Raw genomic sequence first — 12552 nt, forward strand, 5'->3', positions numbered from 1 at the left:
TGCGGATTGCTAGACTCAGTGGCCCTCATTCCGAGTTGATCGCACCAAGCAACTTTTTGCTGCTGGTGCGATCAACTAATCTCCGCCTATGGGGGTCATTCCGAGTTGATCGCTAGCTGCCGTTGTTCGCTGCGCAGCGATCAGGCTAAAAAGCGGCACTTCTGCGCATGCGTATGGGACGCAATGCGCACGCGCGACGTACTTTCACAAAAGCCGATGCAGTTTCACACTAGGTCTAGCGACGCTTTTCAGTGCTGGCCGCAGAGTGATTGACAGGAAGTGGGTGTTTCTGGGTGGTAACTGACCATTTTCGGGGAGTGTGTGTAAAAACGCCGGCGTGTCAGATACAAACGCGGGCGTGCCTGGAGAAACGCAGGCGTGGCTGGCCGAATGCAGGGCGTGTTCGTGACGTCAAAACAGGAACTAAATAGTCTGAAGTGATCACAAGCTAGGAGTAGGTCTCGAGCTACTCAGAAACTGCTCGAAAATATTTTGTAGCATCGCTGCGTTCCTTTCGGTCGCACTTCTGCTAAGCTAAGCTAAGCTAAGATACACTCCCAGAGGGCGGCGGCTTAGCGTTTGCACGACTGCTAAAAGCAGCTAGTGAGCGAACAACTCGGAATGAAGGCCTATGGGGGAGTGTAATTTAGCATAGCAGGGATGCGATCGCTTGTGCAGCTCTGCTAAGCTAAAAAAGTTTCACTCAAAACAAGACCAGCCCTGCAGCTACTTACCCTGTGCGATAGATCCAGCGATGCAGGTCCCGCCTTTGACGTCAGACATCCACCCTCCGTTCGCTTGGACACGCCTGTGTTTTTCTTACCACTCCACGAAAACGTCTGGAAACGCTTAGTATCTGCCCCGGAACGACTCCCGCTTGTCCATCTTCTTGCGATCGCCGCTGCGATCTTATTTGACGCTGGTGGCTGCGTTGCACGGCGACGATCGTCGCCGGGCAACGACACGCATGCGCAAAGCGTCCGCCGCGCATTTCCGACCCGTTCGCACCGCAGCAAAGAACCGCTGCATGCGAACGGGTCAGAACGACCCCCAGTATCCGGTCTCTAGGTCGACAGTGTCTAGGTCGACCACTATTGGTCGACAGTGACTAGGTCGACGCGGTCTCTAGGTCGACTGGGTCTCTAGGGGGTAAATTTACTAAGGTGGGAGGTTTTTTTAGAACTGGTGATGTTGCCTATAGCAACCAATCAGATTCTATCTATTATCTTCTAGAAGCAGCTTGATAAATGTTAAGTAGAATCTGATTGGTTGCTATGGACAACATCACTAGTTCTAAAAAAACTCCCACCTTAGTAAATTTACCCCTAGGTCGACATGTTCTAGGTCGACAGGTCAAAACTAGGTCGCCCTCTCCATTCCACCTGACTTACACCTCTGATCGACACCTCTCCATTCCACCTCCGACTTACACCTCTCTGATACACCTCTGATCAACACCTCTCCATTCTACCTCTGACCTACACCACTCCATTCCACCTCTGACTTATACCCCTTTTCCACTAGCTCAAAAAACACGGGTAAATGCACGGGGGCGCGCATTTACCCGTGTTTTTGGCAAGTGGAAAAGGGTCAACCCGGATCAAGTGACCCGTGAATCCTACCCGGCTATTTACCTGGGTAGGACACGGGAATGATCCGGGTAGGGTTCTAGTGTAAACGGGAGCCGTGTCGATGCGACACGGCTCCCGTTTACACTGTATGGAAGGGCGGCGCTGGGAGATCATGTGATCTCCCTGCGCCGCCCCTGCCGCGTCACTAGAAGCGTCACCAACCCGGCATATGCTGGGTTGTGACTGCTGATGGGAAAGGGGACGAGCACGGGTCGCAGCAGGGGGCAGCTCCCGTGTCAGGCTCCCGGCTGCGACCCGTGATCGTAAGTGGAAAATAAGATTTTACTTACCGATAAATCTATTTCTCGTAGTCCGTAGTGGATGCTGGGGACTCCGTCAGGACCATGGGGAATAGCGGCTCCGCAGGAGACAGGGCACAAAACTAAAGCTTTAGGATCAGGTGGTGTGTACTGGCTCCTCCCCCCATGACCCTCCTCCAAGCCTCAGTTAGGATACTGTGCCCGGACGAGCGTACACAATAAGGAAGGATATTGAATCCCGGGTAAGACTCATACCAGCCACACCAATCACACCGTATAACTTGTGATCTGAACCCAGTTAACAGTATGACAAACGTAGGAGCCTCTGAACAGACGGCTCACAACAATAACAACCCGATTTTTTTGTAACAACAACTATGTACAAGTATTGCAGACAATCCGCACTTGGGATGGGCGCCCAGCATCCACTACGGACTACGAGAAATAGATTTATCGGTAAGTAAAATCTTATTTTCTCTGACGTCCTAAGTGGATGCTGGGGACTCCGTCAGGACCATGGGGATTATACCAAAGCTCCCAAACGGGCGGGAGAGTGCGGATGACTCTGCAGCACCGAGTGAGAGAACTCCAGGTCCTCCTCAGCCAGGGTGTGCCCCTGACCAAGTAGCAGCTCGGCAAAGTTGTAAAGCCGAGACCCCTCGGGCAGTCGCCCAAGATGAGCCCACCTTCCTTGTGGAATGGGCATTTATATATATTTTGGCTGTGGCAGTCCTGCCACAGAATTTGCAAGCTGAATTGTACTACACATTCAACTAGCAATCGTCTGCTTAGAAGCAAGAGCACCCAGTTTTTTGGGTGCATACAGGATAACAGCAAGTCAGTTTTCCTGACTCCAGCCGTCCTGGAAATCTATATTTTCAGGGCCCTGACAACATCTAGCAACTTGGAGTCCTCCAAGTCTCTAGTAGCCGCAGGTACCACAATAAGCTGGTTCAGATGAAACGCTGACACCAACTTAGGGAGAAACTGGGGACGAGTCCGCAGCTCTGCCCTGTCCGAATGGACAATCAGATATGGGCTTTTGTGAGACAAAGCCGCCACTTCTGACTCTCGCCTGGCCGAGGCCAGGGCCAACATCATGGTCACTTTCCATGTGAGATATTTCAAATCCACAGATTTGAGTGGTTTAAACCAACGTGATTTGAGGAATCCCAGGACTACGTTGAGATCCCACAGTGCCACTGGAGGCACAAAAGGGGGTTGTATATGCAGTACTCCCTTGTCAAATTTCTGGACTTCAGGAACTGAAGCCAATTCTTTCTGGAAGAAAATCGACAGGGCCGAAATTTGAACCTTAATGGACCCCAATTTGAGGCCCATAGACACTCCTGTTTGCAGGAAATGCAGGAATCGACCGAGTTGAAATTTCTTCGTGGGGCCTTCCTGGCCTCACACCACGCAACATATTTTCGCCACATGTGGTGATAATGTTGTGCGGTCACCTCCTTCCTGGCTTTGACCAGGGTAGGAATGACCTCTTCCGGAATGCATTTTTCCCTTAGGATCCGGCGTTCAACCGCCATGCCGTCAAACGCAGCCGCGGTAAGTCTTGGAACAGACATGGTACTTGCTGAAACAAGTCCCTTCTTATCGGCAGAGGCCCTGAGTCCTCTGTGAGCATCTCTTGAAGTTCCGGGTACCAAGTCCTTCTTGGCCCATCCGGAGCCACGAGTATAGTTCTTACTCCTCTACGTCTTATAATTCTCAGTACCTTTGGTATGAGAAGCAGAGGAGGGAACACATACACCGACTGGTACACCCCTGGTGTTACCAGAACGTCCACAGCTATTGCCTGAGGGTCTCTTGACCTGGCGCAATACCTGTCCAGTTTTTTGTTCAGGCGGGACGCCATCATGTCCACCTTTGGTCTTTCCCAACGGTGCACAATCATGTGGAAAAAACTTCTCGATGAAGTCCCCACTCTCCCGGGTGGAGGTCGTGCTGAGGAAGTCTGCTTCCCAGTTGTCCACTCCCGGAATGAAAAACTGCTGACAGTGCTATCACATGATTTTCCGCCCAGCGAAGAATCCTTGCAGTTTCTGCCATTGTCCTCCTGCTTCTTGTGCCGCCCTGTCTGTTTACGTGGGCGACTGCCGTGATGTTGTCCCACTGGATCAATACCGGCTGACCTTGAAGCAGAGGTCTTGCTAAGCTTAGAGCATTTGTAAATTGCTCTTAGCTCCAGTATATTTATGCGGAGAGAAGTCCCCAGACTTGATCACACTCCCTGGAAATTTTTTCCCTGTGTGACTGCTCCCCAGCCTTTCAAGCTGGAATCCGTGGTCACCAGGACCCAGTCCTGAATGCATAACTGTGGCCCTTTAGTAGATGAGCACTCTGCAGCCACCACAGAAGAGACACCCTTGTCCTTGGAGACAGGGTTATCCGCTGATGCATCTGAAGATGCGATCCGGACCATTTGTCCAGCAGATCCCACTGAAAAGTTCTTGCGTGAAATCTGCCAAATGGAATCGCTTCGTAAGAAGCCACCATTTTTCCCAGGACCCTTGTGCAATGATGCACTGACACTTTTCCTGGTTTTTGGAGGTTCCTGACTAGCTCGGATAACTCCCTGGCTTTCTCCTCCGGGAGAAACACCTTTTTCTGGACTGTGTCCAGAATCATCCCTAGGGACAGCAGACGTGTCGTCTGAGACAGCTGCGATTTTGGAATATTTAGAATCCACCCGTGCTGTCGTAGAACTACTTGAGATAGTGCTACTCAGACCTCCAACTGTTCTCTGGACCTTGCCCTTATCAGGAGATCGTCCAAGTAAGGGATAATTAAGACGCCTTTTCTTTGAAGAAGAATCATCATTTCGGCCATTACCATGGTAAAGACCCGGGGTGCCGTGGACAATCCAAACGGCAGCGTCTGAAACTGATAGTGACAGTTTTGTACCACGAACCTGAGGTACCCTTTGTGAGAAGGGCAAATTTGGACATGGAGGTAAGCATCCTTGATGTCCAGGGACACCATATAGTCCCCTTCTTCCTGGTTCGCTATCACTGCTCTGAGTGACTCCATTTAGAATAGGTCTCACCGAGCCGTCTGGCTTCAGTACCACAATATAGTGTGGAATAATACCCCTTTACTTGTTGTAGGAGGGGTACTTTGATTATCACCTGCTGGGAATACAGCTTGTGAATTGTTTCCAATACTGCCTCCCTGTCGGAGGTAGACGTTGGTAAAGCAAACTTCAGGAACTTGCGAGGGGGAGACGTCTCGAATTTCCAATCTGTACCCCTGGGATACTACTTGTAGGATCCAGGGGTCCACTTGCGAGTGAGCCCACTGCGTGCTGAAACTCTTGAGACGACCCCCCACCGCACCTGTTTGTACGGCCCCAGCGTCATGCTGAGGACTTGGCAGAAGCGGTGGAAGGCTTCTGTTCCTGGGAATGGGCTGCCTGCTGCAGTCTTCTTCCCTTACCTCTATACCTGGGCAGATATTATGGGGACGAAAGGACTGAGGCTGAAAAGACTATGTCTTTTTCTGCTGAGATGTGACTTGGGGTAAAAAAGGTGGATTTTCTAGCTGTTGCCGTGGCCACCAGGTCCGATGGACCGACCCCAAATAACTCCTCCCCTTTATACGGCAATACTTCCATGTGCCGTTTGGAATCTGCATCACCTGACCACTGTCGTGTCCATAAACATCGTCTGGCAGATATGGACATCGCACTTACTCTTGATGCCAGAGTTTCGCATATATAGAAATGCATCTTTTAAATGCTCTATAGTCAATAAAATACTGTCCCTGTCAAGGGTATCAATATTTCCAGTCAGGGAATCCGACCAAGCCACCCCAGCGCTGCCCATCCAGGCTGAGGCGATCGCTGGTCGCAGTATAACACCAGTATGTGTGTATATACTTTTTAGGATATTTTCCAACCTCCTATCAGTTGGCTCCTTGAGGGCGTCCGTATCTGGAGACGGTAACGCCACTTGTTTTTATAAGCGTGTGAGCGCCTTATCCACCCTAAGGTGTGTTTCCCAACGCGCCATAACTTCTGGCGGGAAAGGGTATACCGCCAATAATTTTCTATCGGGGGAAACCCACGCATCATCACACACTTCATTTAATTTATCTGATTCAGGAAAAACCACATGTAGTTTTTTCACACTCCACATAATACCCTTTTTTGTGGTACTTGTAGTATCAGAAATATGTAACATCTCCTTCATTGCCCTTAACAAGTAACGTGTGGCCCTAAAGGAAAATACGTTTGTTTCTTCACCGTCGACACTGGAGTCAGTGTCCGTGTCTGTGTCTGTGTCGACCGACTGAGGTAAAAAGGACGTTTTAACGCCCCTGACGGTGTTTTAGACGCCTGGACAGGTACTAATTGGTTTGCCGGCCGTCTCATGTCGTCAACCGACCTTGCAGCGTGTTGACATTATCACGTAATTCCTTAAATAAGCCATCCATTCCGGTGTCGACTCCCTAGAGAGTGACATCACCATTACCGGCAATTGCTCCGCCTCCTCACCAACATCGTCCTCATACATGTCGACACACAAGTACCGACACACAGCACACACACAGGGAATGCTCTGATAGAGGACAGGACCCCACTAGCCCTTTGGGGAGACAGAGGGAGAGTTTGCCAGCACACACCAAAAACGCTATATTATACAGGGACAACCTTTATATAAGTGTTTTTCCCTTATAGCATTTTAATATATATATATACATATCGCCAAATAAGTGCCCCCCCTCTCTGTGTTAACCCTGTTTCTGTAGTGCAGTGCAGGGGAGAGCCTGGGAGCCTTCCCACCAGCATTTCTGTGAGGGAAAATGGCGCTGTGTGCTGAGGAGAATAGGCCCCGCCCCCTTTTCGGCGGGCTTCTTCTCCCGTTTTTCTGAGACCTGGCAGGGGTTAAATACATCCATATAGCCTCCAGGGGCTATATGTGATGTATTTTTAGCCAGAATAAGGTATTATACATTGCTGCCCAGGGCGCCCCCAGCAACGCCCTGCACCCTCCGTGACCGTTGGTGTGAAGTGTGTGACAACAATGGCGCACAGCTGCAGTGCTGTGCGCTATCTTCATGAAGACTGAAAAGCCTTCTGCCGCCGGTTTCTGGACCTTCAATCTTCAGCATCTGCAAGGGGGGTCGGCGGCGCGGCTCCGGGACGAACCCCAGGGTGAGACCTGTGTTCCGACTCCCTCTGGAGCTAATGGTGTCCAGTAGCCTAAGAAACCAATCCATCCTGCACGCAGGTGAGTTGAACTTCTCTCCCCTAAGTCCCTCGATGCAGTGAGCCTGTTGCCAGCAGGACTCACTGAAAATAAGAAACCTAAAAACTTTTTCTAAGCAGCTCCTTAAGAGAGCCACCTAGATTGCACCCTGCTCGGACGGGCACAAAAACCTAACTGAGGCTTGGAGGAGGGTCATGGGGGGAGGAGCCAGTACACACCACCTGATCCTAAAGCTTTAGTTTTGTGCCCTGTCTCCTGCGGAGCCGCTATTCCCCATGGTCCTGACGGAGTCCCCAGCATCCACTTAGGACGTCAGAGAAAAGGGGTATTACTGTACACCTCTCTGATACATCTCTGACCTTCACCTCTCCAATCCACCTGACCTGCACTATTCAACCTCTGATTTACACCTCACCATTCCACATCTGACCTTCACCTCTCCATTCCACATCTGACCTACACCTCTCCATTCCACATCTGACCTACACCTCTCCTTTCCATCTCTGAGCTTCACCTCTCCATTCCACCTCTGACCTTCACATCTCCATTCCCCCTCAGACATGCACCTCCCCATTCCACCTCTAATCTACACCTTTTCAATTCACCTCTGATCTTCACCCCTCCATTCTACCTCTGCCCTACACCTCTCCATTCTACCTCTGCCCTACACCTCTCCATTCTACCTCTGCCCTACACCTCTCCATTCAACCTCTGCCCTACACCTCTCCATTCTACCACTGCCCTAAACCTCTTAATTCTACCTCTGCCCTACACCTCTCCATTTTACCTGACTTACAGCTCTCTGATACACCTCTGACCTACAGCTTTCTGATCTCTATTCCACCTCTCCGATCCACCTCTAACCTAACCCTCTCCATTCCACTTGTGACCTAGACCTCTCCATCCCACCTCTGACCTACACCTTTACATTTCACCTCTGATCCACACCTCTCCATTCCACCTCTTTTCTACCCTCTCCATTTCACTTGACCTTTGTCTCTCCATTCCACCTCTGACCTACTCCTCTCCAGTCCACTCGTAATAAGAACCTCTCGCTTACACCTCAACTTCTCCTGCACTGCTCTCCACTAATGGAAGTCTCCGACCAGACTCTCACCCAAATTGCAATATTTCAAGTGCTCTCCAATCCTTCTATTCACCATAGCATATGCCCCCCCCTCCCCCCCCCCCCCCCCCCCCACTACTCCTTTTACATGCCCATTGCTGTCCCGTTCCTCCTATGGTCTATACTCCCCTCCTCTAGACTGTAAGCTCTCAGGAGCAGGGCCCTCTCTACCTTATGTCTGATGTCTACAGTGCCATCATCTGCCTTGAATGTGCTTGTTATGTTTTTACGGGGACCTCCAATTCCACCTCTGGCATGATGACAATATATGGAACGTTGTATTGGAACGGTCACCTACCTGGCTTCACCAGATGATGCCGCATCGTTACCAGCTCATGGTGTTCTGCGCCAGCAGTAGATGGGGGATGTGCTATAATGACCCCCTGACTTTGGGACGTGTAAGTCAGTAACGTCACTTTATTTTAGGTCCCTTCCTCGTTAAGGGTCTGTTTTGGAGTTGGACACAGGTGAAAAAGCGCACGGATCTCACCAAACTGCGTATGCTCCAAAGAAATCTGCCACTGCTCATGTGTTACATCAAGTATACGCACGCGGACGGAGAACGCTAGTACGTACGGATTCATCACTCTGTCGACGGAGCACCGTATCTGCAAAACTGGCGATTCCCACCGGCAACCATGAGAACGCACACTGCTCTTCTGTCTCGCGTGAGCGTTTTAGGAGAGCCGTATGCGTGTACACCGGCACCCATGATACTCTGCAGCATGTGACGGAAATTGGACGCCTATTTCGGATGGATCTTTTTCACCCGACTCTAGCTACTAATGGTGACGGGCTGCAGCTGCAGACGTAACAACGAGGGGCCGGACAGGCTTCCATATGCAGAGGCACCATACACTGTATTTACATAAATATGTGGATGGGCCGGTGGGACTGCAGAGATACAGACGATGGGCCAAATGGGGCCGCAGTATGAGCAGGCAATGGGCCGGAAGGGAACGTAGTATGAGCAGGCAATGGGCCGGATGGGAACGCAGTATGAGCAGGCAATGGGCCGGATGGGAACACAGTACGAGCAGGCAATGGGCCGGATGAGACCGCAGTATGAGCAGGAAATGGGCCGGATGGGAATGCAGTATGAGCAGGAAATGGGCCGGATGGGAACGCAGTATGAGCAGGCAATGGGCCGGATGAGACCGCAGTATGAGCAGGCAATGGGCCGGATGAGACCGCAGTATGAGTAGGCAATGGGTCATATGGGAATGCAGTATGAGCAGGCAATGGGCCGGTTGGGACCGCAGAATGAGCAGGCAATGGGCCGGATGGGAATGCAGTATGGGCAGGCAATGGGCCGGATGGGAAGGCAGTATGAGCAGGCAATGGGCCGATGAGACCGCAGTATGAGCAGGCAGTGGGCCGGATGAGACCGCAGTATGAGCAGGCAATGGGCCGGATGGGAATGCAGTATGGGCAGGCAATGGGCCGGATGGGAACGCAGTATGAGCAGGCAATGGGCCGGCGGGGACGCAGTATGAGCAGGCAATGGGCCGGTGGGGATGCAGTATGAGAAGGCAATGGGCAGGATGGGAAGGCAGTATGAGCAGGCAATGGGCCGGATGGGAACGCAGTATGACCAGGCAATGGGCCGGTGGGGACGCAGTATGAGCAGGCAATGGGCCGGATGGGAACGCAGTATGAGTAGGTAATGGGCCGGATGGGAACGCAGTATGGGCAGGCAATGGGTTGGATGAGACAGCAGAATGAGCAGGCAATGGGTCGGACGGGACCGCAGTCTGAGAAGGCAATGGGCCGGATGGGAACGCAGTATGAGCAGGCAATGGGCCGGATGGGAACGCAGTATGGGCAGGCAATGGGCCGGATGGGAATGCAGTATGAGCAGGCAATGGGCCGGATGGGAACGCAGTATGAGCAGGCAACGGGCCGGATGGGAACTCAGTATGAGCAGGCAATGGGCCGGTGGGGACACAGTATGAGAAGGCAATGGGCCGGATGGGAACGCAGTATGAGCAGGCAATGGGCAGGATGGGAACGCAGTATGAGAAGGCAATGGGCCGGATGGGAACGCAGTATGAGCAGGCAATGGGCCGGATGGGACCATAGTATGGGCCGGATGGGACCGCAGTATGAGCAGGCAGCGGGCCGGATGGTAACGCAGTATGAGCTGGCAATAGGCCGGATGGGAACGCAGTATGAGCAGGCAATGGGCCGGATGGGAACGCAGTATGAGAAGGCAATGGGACAGATGGGAACGCAGTATGAGCTGGCAATGGGCCGGATGGGAACGCAGTATGAGCAGGCAATGGGCCGGATGGGAACGCAGTATGAGAAGGCAATGGGACGGATGGGACCGCAGAATGAGCAGGCAATGGGTCGGATGGGACTGCAGTATGAGCAGGCAATGGGACGGATGGGAATGCAGTATGAGCAGGCAATGGGCCGGATGGGACTGCAGTATGAGCAGGCAATGGGCCGGATGGGAACGCAGTATGAGCAGGCAGTGGGCCGGATGGGAATGCAGTATGAGCAGGCAGTGGGCCGGTTGGGACTGCAGTATGAGCAGGCAATGGGCCGGATGGGAACGCAGTATGAGCAGGCAATGGGCCGGATGGGACGGCAGTATGAGAAGGCAATGGGCAGGATGGGAACGCAGTATGAGCAGGCAATGGGCCGGATGGGGCCATAGTATGGGCAGGATGGGAAACAGTATGAGCAGGCAATGGGCCGGATGGGAACGCAGTATGAGCAGGCAATGGGCCGGATGGGAACTCAGTATGAGCAGGCAATGGGCCGGTGGGTACACAGTATGAGAAGGCAATGGGCCGGATGGGAACGCAGTATGAGCAGGCAATGGGCAGGATGGGAACGCAGTATGAGAAGGCAATGGGCCGGATGGGAATGCAGTATGAGCAGGCAATGGGCCGGATGGGACCATAGTATGGGCCGGATGGGACCGCAGTATGAGCAGGCAATGGGCCGGATGGGAACGCAGTATGAGCTGGCAATGGGCCAGATGGGAACGCAGTATGAGCAGGTAATGGGCCGGATGGGAACGCAGTATGAGAAGGCAATGGGACGGATGGGAACGCAGTATGAGCTGGCAATGGGCCGGTTGGGAACGCAGTATGAGCAGGCAATGGGCCGGATGGGAACGCAGTATGAGAAGGCAATGGGACGGATGGGACCGCAGAATGAGCAAGCAATGGGTCGGATGGGACTGCAATATGAGCAGGCAATGGGCCGGATGGGAATGCAGTATGAGCAGGCAATGGGCCGGATGGGAACGCAGTATGAGCAGGCAATGGGCCGGTGGGGACGCAGTATGAGCAGGCAATGGGCCGGTGGGGACGCAGTGTGAGCAGGCAATAAGCCGGATGGGAACGCAGTATGAGTAGGTAATGGGCCGGATGGGAACGCAGTATGGGCAGGCAATAGGTTGGATGAGACCGCAGAATGAGCAGGCAATGGGTCGGACGGGACCGCAGTCTGAGAAGGCAATGGGCCGGATGGGAACGCAGTATGAGCAGGCAATGGGCCGGAGGGGAACGCAGTATGGGCAGGCAATGGGCCGGATGGGAATGCAGTATGAGCAGGCAATGGGCCGGATGGGAACGCAGTATGAGCAGGCAATGGGCCGGATGGGAACGCAGTATGAGCAGGCAATGGGCCGGATGGGACTTCAGTATGAGCAGGAAATGGGCCGGATGGGTACGCAGCATGAGCAGGCAATGGGCCGGATGAGACCGCAGTATGAGCAGGCAATGGGCCGGAATAGACCGCAGTATGAGTAGGCAATGGGTCATATGGGAATGCAGTATGAGCAGGCAATGGGCCGGTTGGGACCGCAGAATGAGCAGGCAATGGGCCGGATGGGAATGCAGTATGGGCAGGCAATGGGCCGGCTGGGAAGGCAGTATGAGCAGGCAATGGGCCGATGAGACCGCAGTACGAGCAGGCAGTGGGCGGGATGAGACAGCAGTATGAGCAGGCAATGGGCCGGATGGGAATGCAGTATGGGCAGGCAATGGGCCGGATGGGAACGCAGTATGAGCAGGCAATGGGCCGGTGGGGATGCAGTATGAGAAGTCAATGGGCAGGATGGGAACGCAGTATGAGCAGGCAATGGGCCAGATGGGAACGCAGTATGACCAGGCAATGGGTCGGTGGGGACGCAGTATGAGCAGGCAATGGGCCGGATGGGAACGCAGTATGAGTAGGTAATGGGCCGGATGGGAACGCAGTATGGGCAGGCAATGGGTTGGATGAGACCGCAGAATGAGCAGGCAATGGGTCGGACGGGACCGCAGTCTGAGAAGGCAATGGGCCGG

The sequence above is a fragment of the Pseudophryne corroboree genome, chromosome 2, assembly GCF_028390025.1.
Source record: "Pseudophryne corroboree isolate aPseCor3 chromosome 2, aPseCor3.hap2, whole genome shotgun sequence".
Lineage (NCBI taxonomy): Eukaryota > Metazoa > Chordata > Amphibia > Anura > Myobatrachidae > Pseudophryne > Pseudophryne corroboree.